This window comes from Protopterus annectens, chromosome 6.part0 (genome assembly GCF_019279795.1).
Source record: "Protopterus annectens isolate FY-2018-M chromosome 6.part0, PAN1.0, whole genome shotgun sequence".
NCBI classification, from domain to species: domain Eukaryota; kingdom Metazoa; phylum Chordata; order Ceratodontiformes; family Protopteridae; genus Protopterus; species Protopterus annectens.
In genome coordinates, this window is record NC_056737.1 from 1190091460 (window position 1) to 1190109557 (window position 18098).

An 18098-nucleotide genomic window follows, 5' to 3' on the forward strand; every position below is an offset into this window, starting at 1 on the left:
CAACCCCCTCTATGAAACCAGCTGCACAGGATCTGTACAGTGACCAGACATATAAAGCAAATAAATAACAGCACTACAGTTTTGTTAACTATCAGTAAAACAGAATACAAAATGCAGACACCAAGAAAAGCAATCTCAGACAAATAAATGCAGCAGTTTTGTTAACTAAAACAAAATGCAGTCACCAAGAAAAGCAAGCTCAAGCAAATTAATAAATGCAACAGTTTTGTTAACTAAAACAAAATACAAACACCAAGAAAAGCAATCTCAAGCAAATTAATAAATGTATCAGTTTTGTTAACTAAAACAAAATGTAGCCATCAAGAACAGCAATCTCAAACAAATTAATAAATGCAGCAGTTTTATTATCTAAACTAAAATGCTGACACCCAGAAAAGCAATCTCAAGCAAATTAATAAATGCAGCAGTTTGGTTAACTAAAACAAAATGCAGACACCAACAAAAGCAGTCTCAAGCAAATTAATAAGTGCAGTAGTTTTAACTAAAACAAAATGCAGACACAAAGAAAAGTAATGCCAATCAAATTAATAAATGTACAAGTTTTGTTAATTAAAACAAAATACAGGCACCAAAAAAGCAATCTCAAGCAAATTAATAAATGCAGCAGTTTTGTTAACTAAAACAAAATGTAGACACCAAAAAAGCAGTCTCAACCAAATTAGTAAATGCAGCAGTTTTTGTTAACTAAAACAAAATTCAGACTCCATGAATTTCAATATCAAGCAAATTAATAAATGTTTTTTTACTATCTCTGATAACAGATTTAGCACCAAAAATATTCTTATACGCTTTCTGTGTCCAGATGTCTATTGAATCAGTCACAGCTAGGGCACATAGAACAGCTACGATACTGATACTGCCTCACATAATTGTAATTCCGTACACTGAAGAATAAGGGAGAACTGATGAGCATCAGGAAACCAGATAACACAAAAAGCTGTGTTCACACATTGGATAGAGAGGCTAAAAAAAAGGTAGACAATCCCTGCTATGAAACCAGCTGAACAGGATCCAGACAGTGACCAGAAATATCAAGCAAATAAATAACAGCACTACAGTTTTGTTAACTATCAGTAAAACAGAATACAATATGGAGACACCAAGAAAAGCAATCTCAAGCAAACTAATAAATGCAGCAGTTTTGCAAACTAAAAAAAAATACAGACACCAAAAAAAGCAATCTCAATCAAAATAATAAATGCAGCAGTTTTGTTAACTAAACAAATGCAGCCACCAGTAAAAAGCAATCTCAAACAAATTAATAAATGCAGCAGTTTAGTTAACTAAAAAAATGCAGACACCAAGAAAAGCAATCTCAAGCAAATAAATAAATGCAGCAGTTTTGTTAACTATCAGTGATAACAGATTAAGTGCCAAAAATATACTTATAGGCTTTCTGTATCCAGATGTGTATTGAATAAGTCACAGCTAGGTCAGAAAGGCTAGCTAACATATTGATTAATTTTCACAGAATTGTAACTTGTTATACAGTACTATAAAGGAAAGTATAAGAGCCTCAGGGAATCAGATAACACAAAAAGATGTGCTCACACATTGGATAGGCTGGCTTCAAAAGAAGGTAGACAACCCCCACTATGAGCCCAGCTATACAGGATCTAGACAGTGACCAAAAGCAATAAGCAAATAAATAAAAGCACTACACTTTTGTTAGCTATCTGTAAAACAGAAAACCAAATGCAGACACCAAGAAAAACAATCTCAAGCAAATGCATAAATGCAGTAGTTTTGTTAACTAAAACAAAATGCAGACACCAAGTAAAGCAATCTCAAGCAAATTAATAAATGCAGCAGTTTTGTTAATTAAAACAAAGTGCAGACACCAAGAAAAGCAATCTTAAGCAAATTAATAAAGCAGCAGTTTTGTTGACTCTCACTGATAACTGATTAAGAGCCAAACATATACTTATACACTTTCTGCATTCAGATGTCTGTCAGTCACAGCTAGGCCACAAAGAGCAGCTAAGATACTGATACTGTCTCACAGACTTGTAACTCCTTATACAGTAGTATAAAGGAAAACTTAAGAGCCTCAGGGAATCAGATAAGACAAAAAGCTTTACTCACACCTCAGATAGGCTGGCTCCAAAAGAAGGTAGACAACCACCACTATAAATCCAGCTGAACAGAATCTAGACAGTGACCAGAAATATCAAGCAAATAAATAGCAGCACTACAGTTTTATTAACTATCAGTAAAACAGAAAACAAAATGCAGACTCCAAGAAAAGTAATCTCAAGCTAATTAATAAATGCAGCAGTTTTGTTGACTATCACTGATAACAGATTATGTGCCAAAAACATACTCATAGGCTTTCTGTAACCAGATGTCAATTGAATCAGTCACAGACTGGCCACAAAAAGCAGTTAATATACTGCTACTGTCTCACAGAATTGTAACTCCTGATACAGTAGTATAAAGGAAAACCTAGCCTCATGGAATCAGATAACACAAAAAGCTGTGGTCACACATTGGATAGGCTGGCATCAAAGGAAAGTAGACAACCCATGCTATGAAACCAGCTGAACAGGATTTAGACAGTGATCAGAAATGTCAAGCAAATAAATAACATCATTACAATTTTGTTAACTATCAGTAAAACAGAAAACAAAATGTAGACACCAAGACAAACAATCTCAATCAAATTAATAAATGCAGCAGTTTTGTTAACTAAAACAAAAGGCAGACACCAAGAAAATCAATCTCAATCAAATTAATAAATGCAGCAGTTTTGTTATCAAGCAAATAAACAACAGCACTACAATTTGGTTAACTATCAGTAAAACAGAATTCAAAATGCCGGCACCAAGAAAAGCAATCTGAAGCAAATAAATTCCACACTTTTGTTAACTAAAACACAATGCAGAAGAAAAGCAATCTCAAGCAAATTAATAAATGCAGCAGTTTTGTTAACGAAAACAAAATACAGACACCAATAAAAGCAATCTCAGAGAAATAAATGCAGCAGTTTTATCTAAAACAAAATGCAGACACCAAGGAAAGCAATCTCAAACAAATTAATAAATGCAGCAGTTTTGTTAACTAAAACAAAATGCAGACACCAAGAAAAGCAATCTCAAGCAAATTAATAAATGCAGTAGTTTTGTTAACTAAACCAAAATGCAGACACAAATAAAATCAGTGTCAATCAAATTAATAAATGCAGCAGTTTTAACTAAAACAAAATGCAGACACTGAGAAACACAATGTGAATCAAATTATTAAATGCAGCAGTTTTGTTAACTATAAAATGCAAACACCAAAGAAAGGAATCTCAAGCAAATTAGTAAATGCAGCAGTTTTGATAACTAAAACAAAACGCAGACACAAAGAAAAGCAATCTAAAGCAAATAAATTCAGTAGTTTTGTTAACTAAAACAAGATGCAGGCACCAAGAAAAGTAACCTCAAGCAAATTAATAAATGCAGGACTTTTGTTAAATAAAACAAAATGCAGACACCAAAAAAAATCTCAAGCAAATTAATAAATACAGCAATTTTGTTAACTAAAACAAAATGCAGACACCAAGAAAAGCAGTCTCAAGCAAATTTATAAATGCAGCAGTTTTCTTAACTAAAACAAAATGCAAGAAAAGCAATATCAAGCAAATTAACAAATGCAGTTGTTTTTTTGACTATAACTGATAACAGATTAAGTACCAAAAAATATATTTATAGGCTTTCTTTACCCAGATATCGATTGACTCAGTCACAGTTATGCCACAAAGAGCAGCTAAGATACTGATACTGTCTCATAGAATTGTAACTCCTTATAAGGTAGTATAAAGGAAACCTTAAGAGCCTCAGGGAATCAAATAACCTAAGAAGCTTTGCTCACATATTGGATATGCTGGCTTCAAAAGAAGTTAGACAAACTCCACTATGAAACCAGCTGCACAGGATCTGTACAGTGACCAGAAATAGCAAGCAAATAAATAACAGCAATACAGTTTTGTTAACTATCAGCAAAAGAGAATACAAAATGCAGACACCAAGAAAAGCAATCTCAAGCAAATAAATTCAGCAGTTTTGTTAACTAAAACAAAATGCAGACACCAAGAAAAGCAATCTCAAACAAATAAATGCAGCAGTTTTGTTATGTAAAACAAAATTCATTCACCCAGACATGCAATCTCAAGCAAATTAATAAATGTAGCAATTTTGTTAACTAAAACAAAATGCAGACACCAAGAAAAGCAATCTCAAGCAAATTAATAAATGCAGCAGTTTTAACTAAAACAAAAAGCAGCCAACAAGAACAACAATCTCAAACAAATTAATAAATGCATCAGTTTTGTTATCTAAAACAAAATGCAGACACCCAGTAAAGCAATCTCAAGCAAATTAATAAATGCAGCAGTTTTGTTAACTAAAACAAAATGCAGACATCAACAAAAGCAATCTCAAGCAAATTAATAAACACAGTAGTTTTGTTAACTAAAACAAAATGCAGACTCCAAGAAAAGCAATGGGCAGGATTCACGAAGCCTCCGTGTAAGAGTTATAACTCATACACGGAGGCTGCAGTTAAATGGAGTGATGTCAGCATGCCATGCATATTAATGAGAGCATGCTGAATCACACTGAAGGCCAACACGGTCCATGTAAGACAGTATGGGGCGTGTCCGTAGGCCGAGCCCTGTAAGTGGACACGCCCCCAGAAGAGGAAAAGTACCCAAAGGAAACACCTACGACAGAGTCCACGGAAATGTGAATAAACAGAACACAACACATGCCCCCACAGATTATGCACATAAAAGAAATATAAATGAACATGTTATAATTTTTTTTTAAACTGTAAAGATGTTTAACCGTGAGTGCGCTGCTTATGCTGGCGTGCCCGTAAGCGCAGCTACAGTTAGCAATCAGTGGAAAGCATATAAAAACTAAATATGCAAAATAAAGCAGGAAGCAATAGCGTAGCGGTAGAGATGCTGGCTGCAGAGCAGGCATTCATGGTTCGAGCCCCCACAACACCATTTTTTTTTTGCAAAATAAGCAGGAAACAAGTCCCTGACAAATATGTAGACATAAAACCACAACTCATGTAAAATGTAATGAAATAGCCCATTCATATTGAAGAAATGTGAGGTAACAAAAGAATAAAAAATGCCAGATGTGCCCATAGATGAGTTACAGTTTAACAGGGTGAGTGTATCTGCCCGTAGATGAGCAGTGGTTTAACTGGTGCAAAATGAGTGCCCGTAGCTGAGCAGTGGTTTAACACGCTATATCTATGTGCCCCTAACTGAGCTGAGCGTAATATGCGTGCCGATAGCCAAATGAGGCTTAAAGCAGTGTACCCCGTTTGCGCGGAGCTGCACACCGCGCAAACAAGCTAACCGACGGGCAACGTTGAGCAAGTCGTATCAAAACTGCCTTTACACAGACACACCCCTCAGCATGTCTAGACAGTCATGAAAAATAAAAAGCAATGGCCAGGTTCGAACCCAGGATACTATACACCATAGTCAAGGTACAGAACCACTAAGCCATGACAGCAGTACCTAGAAATGCAATAATAGCTAATATATAGGAATGAATACAAACTACAGCATGACAATGCAGGTCTACTGAAGTTGATACAATTCCAAAATGGCCAATCACAGATATGTGTGGAAAAACGGACTATATAAGCCCCATAGGACGGAATACACAGCATAAACGATTGTAGAACAGACCTGCAGGCAGAATGTCAGGAGTAGGTGAGGGTAGTCGCTTTCGAGCACAGAGGTGGGGTGTTGAGGAGTCCAGGTACATGGCCTGGCTCTAGTCCACAATCATGAGGCCCAACTCATGCAGGGCCAGGTCCTCTGGGGAGCATACAGGGCTGAGGCGTGGGACCAGTTGGCTCATGATCTCACCAGTGCCACAGGGATTCCAAGGACTGGTGAGCAGGTCCGTCACCACCATGCGGACCTGAAGAGACGCAAGCAGGACCAACTGAACCTTTGGATCCAGGAGGCCCGGCAAACACCCAATGCCCCACTACTGAGTAAGTAACATTTAATTATCTATGTAAAAAATTAAACTAGCTGATATTATGGAGATGTGTATTCCAATATTACTTCATTTATATTACAGCTGCAGGTGTCCGTTCTGCGAACCGCAAAGCCTATGGCGATAGGCTGCGCGGTGCGGCGCCACCAGGCAGGTCAGTAATCCACTACCAGTAACTGTAAATAAATATAAAAGTATGACAGTCAGCAAAAGAGTGCAGTGTAGCCAGTAAGGAATAAAATCTGCAAGTAACAGTGTGAAAGTGTATGCAAGTATTGCTTGACTACAAGAGTTCCCAGCCTGTAAGTGTAAACTAAACATGAAACTGTCCAACATATATTCTGAAATAAAAATGCCCTGCCTGTAAGAAAATAATACACAACCTGCAGCAGGCTGAAAAGTATAGCTGCAGAAGATGATGAAATCACATGTGTGAAATATATCCCTGTGGAAATACTGAAACATGACAGAAGTGAGACTGCTGGAAAGGATTGTAATAACTACTGTTAAAACATGTCAATAAAGCCTAGAAGTACCATCCTGAATAGTAAAATGAAAGCAAGTGAGAGAGTGTGAGAAAGTGTCATGAATATCAAGCAAATAAATAACAGCATTACAGTTTTGTTAACTATCAGTAAAAGAGAAAACAAAATGAAGGTACCAAAAAAAAAACCCAATCTAAAGCAAATTAATAAAGCAGCAGTTATGTTAACTAAAACAAAATACAGACACCAAGAAAAGCAATCTCAAGCAACTTAATAAATGCAGCAGTTTTGTTAACTAAAACAAATGCAGTCACAAAGAAAAAGCAATCTCAAACAAATTAATAAATGGAGCAGTTTTGTTAACTAAAACAAAATGCAAGAAAAGCAATACCAAGAAAATTTTTAAATGCAGGAGTTTTGTTGGCTATCACTGATAACAGATTATGTACCAAAAATATACTTATAAGCATTCAGTATCCAGATAACTATTGATTCAGTCACAGTTATGCCACAAAGAGCAGCTAAGATACTGATGCTGTCTCACAGAATTGTAACTCCTTATACAGTAGTATAAAGGAAAACTTAAGAGCCTCAGGGAATCAGATAACAAAAAGCTTTGTTAACACCTTGGATAGGCTGGCTTCAAAAGAAGGAAGACAACCCCCACTATGAAACCACTGTACAGTGACCAGAAATATCAAGCAAATAAATAACAGCACTACCATTTTAACTATCAGTAAAACAGAATACATAATGCAGACACCAAGAAAAGCAATCTCAAGCAAATAAATTCAGCAGTTTTAACTAAAACAAAATGCAGACACCAAGAAAAGCAATCTCAAGCAAATTAATAAATGCAGCAGTTTTGTTAATTAAAACAAAATACAGACACAAAGAAAAGCAATCTCAAACAAATAAATGCAGCAGTATTGTTATATAAAACAAAATCCAGCCACCAAGAAAAGCAATCTCAAGTAAATTAATAAATGCAGCAGTTTTATTAACTATCACTGATAACCAATAAACTCCCAAAAAATATACTTATAGGCTTTCTGTATCCACATGTATATTGAATCAGTCATAGCTAGGTCAAAAATTGTAACTAGGCTACTGATACTGTCTCACAGAATTGTAACACCTTATACAGAAGTATAAAGGAAAACTTAAAAGCCTCAGAGAAACAGATAACACAAAAAGCTGTGCTCACACCATGGTAGGGAGGCTAAAAAACAAGGTAGACAACCACCGCTATGAAACCAGCTGAACAGGATCCAGACAGTGACCAGAAATATCAAGCAAATAAATAACAGCACTACAGTTTTGTTAACTATCAGTAAAACAGAATACAATATGGAGACACGCAGAAAAGCAATCTCAAGCAAATTAATAAATTCTGCAATTTTGTTAACTAAAAAAAATGCAGAAACCAAGAAAAGCAATCTCAATCAAATTAATAAATGCAGCAGTTTTGTTAACTAAAGCAAATGCAGTCACAGAGAAAAAGCAATCTCAAACAAATTAATAAATTGAGCAGTTTTGTTAACTAAAACAAAATGCAGATACCAAGAAAGGCAACCTCAAGCAAATTATTAAATGCAGCAGTTTTAACTAAAACAAAATGCAGACACCAAGAAAAGCAATCTCAAGAAAATTATTATGCCAGAAATATCAAGCAAATAAATAACAGCTTACATATTGTTAACTATCAGTAAAACAGAAAACAAAATGAAGGCACCAAAAAAAAAAAAAAAAACAATCTAAAGCAAATTAATAAAGCAGCAGTTATGTTGACTATCACTGATAACAGATTAAGTGCCAAAAATATACTTATACACTTTCTGCACTTTCTGCATCCAGATGTCTATTGAATCAGTCACAGCTAGGCCACAAAGAGCAGCTAAGATACTGATACTTTCTCACAGAACTGTAACTCCTTATATAGCAGTATAAGGGAAAAAAAGCTTTACTCACACCTTGGATAGGCTGGCTTCAAAATAAGGTAGACAACCCCCACTATGAAACCAGCGGCACAGGATCTGTACACTGACCAGAAATATCAAGCAAATAAATAACAGCACTACAATTTATTAACTATCAGTAAAAAAAGAAAACAAAATGGCGACACCAAGAAAAGCAATCTGAAGCAAATAAATTCAGAAGTTTTGTTAACTAAAACAAAATGCAGAAGAAAAGCAATCTCAAGCAAATTAATAAATTCATCAGTTTTGTTCACTAAAACAAAATGCAGGCACCAAGAAAAGCAATCTCAAACAAATAAATGCAGCAGTTTTATCAAAAACAAAAAGCAGACACACAGAAAAGCAATCTCAAGCAAATTAATAAATGCAGCAGTTTTGTTAACTAAAACAAAATGCAGACACCGAGAAAATCATTCTCAAGCAAATTAATAAATGCCGCAGTTTTAACTAAAACAAAATGCAGACACCAAGAAAAGCAATCTCAAGCAAATTAATAATTGCAGCAGTTTTGTTAACTAAAACAAAATGCAGACACCATGAAATGCAATATCAAGCAAATTAATAAATGCAGCAGTTTTTTTTGACTATCTCTGATAATAAATTTAGTGCCAAAATATTCTTATAAGCTTTCTGTGTCCATTTGTCTATTGAATCAGTCACAGCTAGGGCATATAGAACAGCTAAGATACTGGTACTGTCTCACAAAAGTGTAATTCCTTATACCGTAGAATAAGGGAGAACTGACAAGCCTCAGGAAATCAGATATCACAAAAAGCTGTACTCACACATTGGATAGGGTGGCTTCAAAAAAAGGTAGACCACCCCCACTATGAAACCAGCTATACAAACATCTAGACAGTGACCAGAAGTAAGAAGCAAATAAATAACAGCACTATAGTTTTGTTAACTATCAGTAAAACAGAAAAAAATCAATGTAGATGCCAAGAAAGCTATCTCAAGCAAATTAATAAATGCAGCAGTTCTGTTAACTAAAACAAAATGCAGCCTCCAAGAAAAACAATCTCAAACAAATTAATAAATGCAGCAGTTTTATCTAAAAAATGCAGACACCCAGAAAAGCAATCTCAAGCAAATTAATAAATGCAGAAGTTTTAATTAAAACAAAATGCAGACACCAAGAAAAGCAATCTCAAGCAAACTAATAAATGCAGCAGTTTTGTTAACTAAAACAAAATGCAGACACCAATAAAAGCAATGTCAATCAAATTATTAAATGCAGCAGTTTTGTTAACTAAAATGAAATGCAGACACTGCAAAACGGAATGTGAATCAAATTATTAAAGTCAGCAGTTTTATTAAGTATAAAATGCAGACACCAAAAAAAAAGCAATCACAAGTAAATTAGTAAATACAGCAGTTTTGTTAACTAAAACAAAATGCAAACAGCAAGAAAAGCACTCTCAAGCAAATTAATAAATGAGGCAGTTTTTGTTAACTAAAATAAATTGCAGATGCCATGAAATGCAATATCAAGTAAATTAATAAACGCCGCAGTTTTGCTAACTAAAACAAAATGCAGACAAGAAAAGCAATCTCAAGCAAATTAATAAATGCAGCAGTTTTGTTAACGAAAACAAAATGCAGTCGCCATGAAAAACAATCTAAAGCAAATAAATTCAACAGTTTTGTTAACTAAAACAAGATGCAGGCACCAAGAAAAGTAACCTCAAGCAAATTAATAAATGCAGGACTTTTGTTAACTAAAACAAAATGCAGACACCAAAAAGCAATCTCAAGCAAATTAATAAATGCAGCAGTTTACTTAACTAAAACAAAATGCAAGAAAAGCAATATCAAGCAAATTAACAAATGCAGTTGTTTTGTTGACTAGAAATAAATTCAGCAGTTTTGGTAACTTAAACAAAATGCAGAAACCAGGAAAAGCAATCTCAAGCAAATTAATAAATGCAGCAGTGTTGTTATCTAAAACAAAATGCAGCCACCAAGAATAACAATTTCAAACAAATAAATGCACCAGTTTTGTTAACTAAAACATAATGCAGACACTGATAACAGATTAAGTGCCAAAAAATGTACTTATAGGTTTTCTGTCTCAAGATGTCTATTGACTCAGTCACAATTATGCCACAAACAGCAGCTAAGATACTGATACTGTCTCACAGAATTGTAACTCCTTAAACAGTATTATAAAGGAGAATTGACAAGCCTTTGGGAATCAGATAACATAAAAAAGTTGTGCTCATACAAGATAGGCTGGCTTCAAAGGAAGGTAGACAAGCTTGCTAATAAACCAGTTACACAGGATCTCTGCAGTGACCAGAAAAATATTTAAGTAAAACAAAATGCAGACAGCAAGAAAAGCAATCTCAAGCAAATTAATAAATGCAGCAGTTTTGTTATCTAAAGGAAAATGCAGACACCCAGAAAAGCAATCTCAAGAAAATTAATAAATGCAGCGGTTTTGTTAACTAAAACAAAATGCAGGCGGCAAGAAAAGAAAACTCAAGCAAATTAATAAATTCAGTACTTTTGTTAACTATAACAAAATGCAGACACCAAGAAAAGCAATCTCAAGCAAATTAATAAATGCAGCAGTTTTCTTAATCAAAACAAATTGCAAGAAAATCAATATCAAGCAAATTATTAAATGCAGGACATTTGTTGGCTATCACTGATAACAGATTAACTTCTGAAAAATATACTTATAGGCTTTCTGTATCCAAATATCTATTGACTCAGTCACAGTTATGCCACAAAGTGCAGCTAAGATATTGATACTGTCTCATAGAATTGTAACTCCTTATACAGTAGTATAAAGGAAAACTTAAGAGCCTCAGGAATCAGATAACAAAAAAAGCTTTGCTCATACCTTGGATAGACTGGCTTCAAAAGAAGGTAGACAACCCCCGCTATGAAACCAGCTGCGCAGGATCTGTACAGTGACCAGAAATATAAAGCAAATTAATAACAGCACTACAGTTTTGTTAACTATCAGTAAAACAGAATACAAAATGCAGACATCAAGAAAAGCAATCTCAAGCAAACTAATAAATGCAGCAGTTTTGTTAACTAAAACAAAATACAGACACCAAGAAAAGCAATCTCAATCAAATTAATAAATGCAGGAGTTTTATTATCTAAACCAAAATGCTGACACCCAGAAAAGCAATCTCAAGCAAATTAATAAATGCAGCAGTTTTGTTAACTAAAACAAAATGCAGATACCAACAAAAGCAATCTCAAGCAAATTGATAAATGCAGTAGTTTTAACTAAAACAAAATGCAGACACAAAGAAAAGCAATCTCAAGCAAATTAATAAATGCAGCAGTTTTGTTAACTAAAACAAAATACAGACATCAACAAAAGCAATCTCAAGCAAATTAATAAACACAGTAGATTTGTTAACTAAAACAAAATGCAGACTCCAAGAAAAGCAATGTCAATCAAATTAATAAATTAAGCAGTTTTGTTAACTAAAACAAAATGCAGGCACCAAAAAGCAGTCTCAACCAAATTAGTAAATGCAGCAGTTTTTAACTAAAACAAAATTCAGACCCCATGAAATGCAATATCAAGCAAATTAATAAATGCAGAAGTTTTTTTTTTACTTTCTCTGATAATAGATTTAGCACCAAAATATTCTTATAAGCTTTCTGTGTCCAGATGTCTATTGAATCAGTCACAGCTAGGGAACATAGAACAGTTAAGATACTGTACTGCCTCACATAATTGTAATTCCGTATACTGAAAAATAAGGGAGAACTGATGAGCATCAGGAAATCAGATAACACAAAAAGCTGTGTTCACACATTGGATAGGGAGGCTAAAAAACAAGGTAGACAATCCCTGCTATGAAACCAGCTGAACAGGATCCAGACAGTGACGCAAAATATCAAGCAAATAAATAACAGCACTACACTTTTATTAACCATGAGTAAAACAGAATACAATATGGAGACACCAAGAAAAGCAATCTCAAGCAAACTAATAAATGCAGCAGTTTTGTTAACTAAAAAGAATACAAACACCAAGAAAAGCAATCTCAATCAAATTAATAGAAGCAGCAGTTTTGTTAACTAAAACAAATGCAGACACCAAGAAAGGCAATCTCAAGCAAATTAATAAATGCAGCAGTTTTGTTATCTAAAGCAAAATGCGGACACCCAGAAAAGCAATCTCAAGAAAATTAATAAATGCAGCGGTTTTGTTAACTAAAACAAAATGCAGCCAGCAAGAAAAGCAATCTCAAGAAAATTAATAAATGTAGTACTTTTGTTAACTATAACAAAATGCAGACACCAAGAAAAGCAATCTCAAGCAAATTAATAAATGCAGGAGACTTGTTGACTATCACTGATAACAGATTAACTTCCAAAAAATATACTTATAGGCTTTCTGTATCCAGATATCTATTGACTCAGTCACAGCTATGCCACAAAAAGCAGCAAAGATACTGATACTGTCTCATAGAATTGTAACTCCTTATACAGTAGTATAAAGGAAAACTTAAAAGCCTCAGGGAATCAGATAACAAAAAAAGCTTTGTTCACACCTTGGATAGGCTGGCTTCAAAAGAAGGTAGACAACCCCCTCTATGAAACCAGATGCACAGGATCTGTACAGTGACCAGACATATAAAGCAAATAAATAACAGCACTACAGTTTTGTTAACTATCAGTAAAACAGAATACAAAATGCAGACACCAAGAAAAGCAATCTCAGACAAATAAATGCAGCAGTTTTGTTAACTAAAACAAAATGCAGTCACCAAGAAAAGCAAGCTCAAGCAAATTAATAAATGCAGCAGTTTTGTTAACTAAAACAAAATACAAACACCAAGAAAAGCAATCTCAAGCAAATTAATAAATGTATCAGTTTTGTTAACTAAAACAAAATGTAGCCATCAAGAACAGCAATCTCAAACAAATTAATAAATGCAGCAGTTTTATTATCTAAACTAAAATGCTGACACCCAGAAAAGCAATCTCAAGCAAATTAATAAATGCAGCAGTTTGGTTAACTAAAACAAAATGCAGACACCAACAAAAGCAGTCTCAAGCAAATTAATAAGTGCAGTAGTTTTAACTAAAACAAAATGCAGACACAAAGAAAAGTAATGCCAATCAAATTAATAAATGTACAAGTTTTGTTAATTAAAACAAAATACAGGCACCAAAAAAGCAATCTCAAGCAAATTAATAAATGCCGCAGTTTTGTTAACTAAAACAAAATGTAGACACCAAAAAGCAGTCTCTACCAAATTAGTAAATTCAGCAGTTTTGTTAACTAAAACAAAATGCAGACACCATGAATTGCAATATCAAGCAAATTAATAAATGTTTTTTTACTATCTCTGATAACAGATTTAGCACCAAAAATATTCTTATAAGCTTTCTGTGTCCAGATGTCTATTGAATCAGTCACAGCTAGGGCACATAGAACAGCTACAATACTGATACTGCCTCACATAATTGTAATTCCGTACACTGAAGAATAAGGGAGAACTGATGAGCATCAGGAAACCAGATAACACAAAAAGCTGTGTTCACACATTGGATAGAGAGGCTAAAAAAAAGGTAGACAATCCCTGCTATGAAACCAGCTGAACAGGATCCAGACAGTGACCAGAAATATCAAGCAAATAAATAACAGCACTACAGTTTTGTTAACTATCAGTAAAACAGAATACAATATGGAGACACCAAGAAAAGCAATCTCAAGCAAACTAATAAATGCAGCAGTTTTGCAAACTAAAAAAAAATACAGACACCAAGAAAAGCAATCTCAATCAAAATAATAAATGCAGCAGTTTTGTTAACTAAACAAATGCAGCCACCAGTAAAAAGCAATCTCAAACAAATTAATAAATGCAGCAGTTTAGTTAACTAAAAAAATGCAGACACCAAGAAAAGCAATCTCAAGCAAATTAATAAATGCAGCAGTTTTGTTAACTATCAGTGATAACAGATTAAGTGCCAAAAATATACTTATAGGCTTTCTGTATCCAGATGTGTATTGAATAAGTCACAGCTAGGTCAGAAAGACTAGCTAACATATTGATTAATTTTCACAGAATTGTAACTTGTTATACAGTACTATAAAGGAAAGTATAAGAGCCTCAGGGAATCAGATAACACAAAACGATGTGCTCACACATTGGATAGGCTGGCTTCAAAAGAAGGTAGACAACCCCCACTATGAGCCCAGCTATACAGGATCTAGACAGTGACCAAAAGCAATAAGCAAATAAATAAAAGCACTACACTTTTGTTAGCTATCTGTAAAACAGAAAACCAAATGCAGACACCAAGAAAAACAATCTCAAGCAAATGCATAAATGCAGTAGTTTTGTTAACTAAAACAAAATGCAGACACCAAGTAAAGCAATCTCAAGCAAATTAATAAATGCAGCAGTTTTGTTAATTAAAACAAAGTGCAGACACCAAGAAAAGCAATCTTAAGCAAATTAATAAAGCAGCAGTTTTGTTGACTCTCACTGATAACTGATTAAGAGCCAAACATATACTTATACACTTTCTGCATTCAGATGTCTGTCAGTCACAGCTAGGCCACAAAGAGCAGCTAAGATACTGATACTGTCTCACAGACTTGTAACTCCTTATACAGTAGTATAAAGGAAAACTTAAGAGCCTCAGGGAATCAGATAAGACAAAAAGCTTTACTCACACCTCAGATAGGCTGGCTCCAAAAGAAGGTAGACAACCACCACTATAAATCCAGCTGAACAGAATCTAGACAGTGACCAGAAATATCAAGCAAATAAATAGCAGCACTACAGTTTTATTAACTATCAGTAAAACAGAAAACAAAATGCAGACTCCAAGAAAAGTAATCTCAAGCTAATTAATAAATGCAGCAGTTTTGTTGACTATCACTGATAACAGATTATGTGCCAAAAACATACTCATAGGCTTTCTGTAACCAGATGTCAATTGAATCAGTCACAGACTGGCCACAAAAAGCAGTTAATATACTGATACTGTCTCACAGAATTGTAACTCCTGATACAGTAGTATAAAGGAAAACCTAGCCTCATGGAATCAGATAACACAAAAAGCTGTGGTCACACATTGGATAGGCTGGCATCAAAGGAAAGTAGACAACCCATGCTATGAAACCAGCTGAACAGGATTTAGACAGTGATCGGAAATGTCAAGCAAATAAATAACATCATTACAATTTTGTTAACTATCAGTAAAACAGAAAACAAAATGTAGACACCAAGACAAACAATCTCAATCAAATTAATAAATGCAGCAGTTTTGTTAACTAAAACAAAAGGCAGACACCAAGAAAATCAATCTCAATCAAATTAATAAATGCAGCAGTTTTGTTATCAAGCAAATAAACAACAGCACTACAATTTGGTTAACTATCAGTAAAACAGAATTCAAAATGCCGGCACCAAGAAAAGCAATCTGAAGCAAATAAATTCCACACTTTTGTTAACTAAAACACAATGCAGAAGAAAAGCAATCTCAAGCAAATTAATAAATGCAGCAGTTTTGTTAACGAAAACAAAATACAGACACCAATAAAAGCAATCTCAGAGAAATAAATGCAGCAGTTTTATCTAAAACAAAATGCAGACACCAAGGAAAGCAATCTCAAACAAATTAATAAATGCAGCAGTTCTGTTAACTAAAACAAAATGCAGACACCAAGAAAAGCAATCTCAAGCAAATTAATAAATGCAGTAGTTTTGTTAACTAAACCAAAATGCAGACACAAATAAAATCAGTGTCAATCAAATTAATAAATGCAGCAGTTTTAACTAAAACAAAATGCAGACACTGAGAAACGCAATGTGAATCAAATTATTAAATGCAGCAGTTTTCTAACTAAAAAATGCACACACCAAAAAAAGCAATCTCAAGCAAATTAGTAAATGCAGCAGTTTTGTTAACTAAAACAAAATGCAGACACCATGAAAAGCAATCTAAAGCAAATAAATTCAGTAGTTTTGTTAACTAAAACAAGATGCAGGCACCAAGAAAAGTAACCTCAAGCAAATTAATAAATGCAGGACTTTTGTTAAATAAAACAAAATGCAGACACCAAAAAAAAATCTCAAGCAAATTAATAAATACAGCAATTTTGTTAACTAAAACAAAATGCAGACACCAAGAAAAGCAGTCTCAAGCAAATTTATAAATGCAGCAGTTTTCTTAACTAAAACAAAATGCAAGAAAAGCAATATCAAGCAAATTAACAAATGCAGTTGTTTTTTTGACTATAACTGATAACAGATTAAGTACCAAAAAATATATTTATAGGCTTTCTTTATCCAGATATCGATTGACTCAGTCACAGTTATGCCACAAAGAGCAGCTAAGATACTGATACTGTCTCATAGAATTGTAACTCCTTATAAGGTAGTATAAAGGAAACCTTAAGAGCCTCAGGGAATCAGATAACCTAAGAAGCTTTGCTCACATATTGGATATGCTGGCTTCAAAAGAAGTTAGACAAACTCCACTATGAAACCAGCTGCACAGGATCTGTACAGTGACCAGAAATAGCAAGCAAATAAATAACAGCAATACAGTTTTGTTAACTATCAGCAAAAGAGAATACAAAATGCAGACACCAAGAAAAGCAATCTCAAGCAAATAAATTCAGCAGTTTTGTTAACTAAAACAAAATGCAGACACCAAGAAAAGCAATCTCAAACAAATAAATGCAGCAGTTTTGTTATGTAAAACAAAATTCATTCACCCAGACATGCAATCTCAAGCAAATTAATAAATGTAGCAATTTTGTTAACTAAAACAAAATGCAGACACCAAGAAAAGCAATCTCAAGCAAATTAATAAATGCAGCAGTTTTAACTAAAACAAAAAGCAGCCAACAAGAACAACAATCTCAAACAAATTAATAAATGCATCAGTTTTGTTATCTAAAACAAAATGCAGACACTCAGTAAAGCAATCTCAAGCAAATTAATAAATGCAGCAGTTTTGTTAACTAAAACAAAATGCAGACATCAACAAAAGCAATCTCAAGCAAATTAATAAACACAGTAGTTTTGTTAACTAAAACAAAATGCAGACTCCAAGAAAAGCAATGGGCAGGATTCACGAAGCCTCCGTGTAAGAGTTATAACTCATACACGGAGGCTGCAGTTAAACGGAGTGATGTCAGCATGCCATGCATATTAATGAGAGCATGCTGAATCACACTGAAGGCCAACACGGTCCGTGTAAGACAGTAGGGGGCGTGTCCGTAGGCCGAGCCCTGTAAGTGGACACGCCCCCAGAAGAGGAAAAGTACCCAAAGGAAACACCTACGACAGAGTCCACGGAAATGTGAATAAACAGAACACAACACATGCCCCCACAGACTATGCACATAAAAGAAATATAAATGAACATGTTATAATTTTTTTTTAAACTGTAAAGATGTTTAACCGTGAGTGCGCTCGTTTGCGCGGGCGTGCCCGTAGCGCAGCTACAGTTAGCAATCAGTGGGAAAGCATATAAAAACTAAATATGCAAAATAAAGCAGGAAGCAATAGCGTAGTGGTAGAGATGCTGGCTGCAGAGCAGGCATTCATGGTTCGAGCCCCCACAACACCATTTTTTTTTTTTGC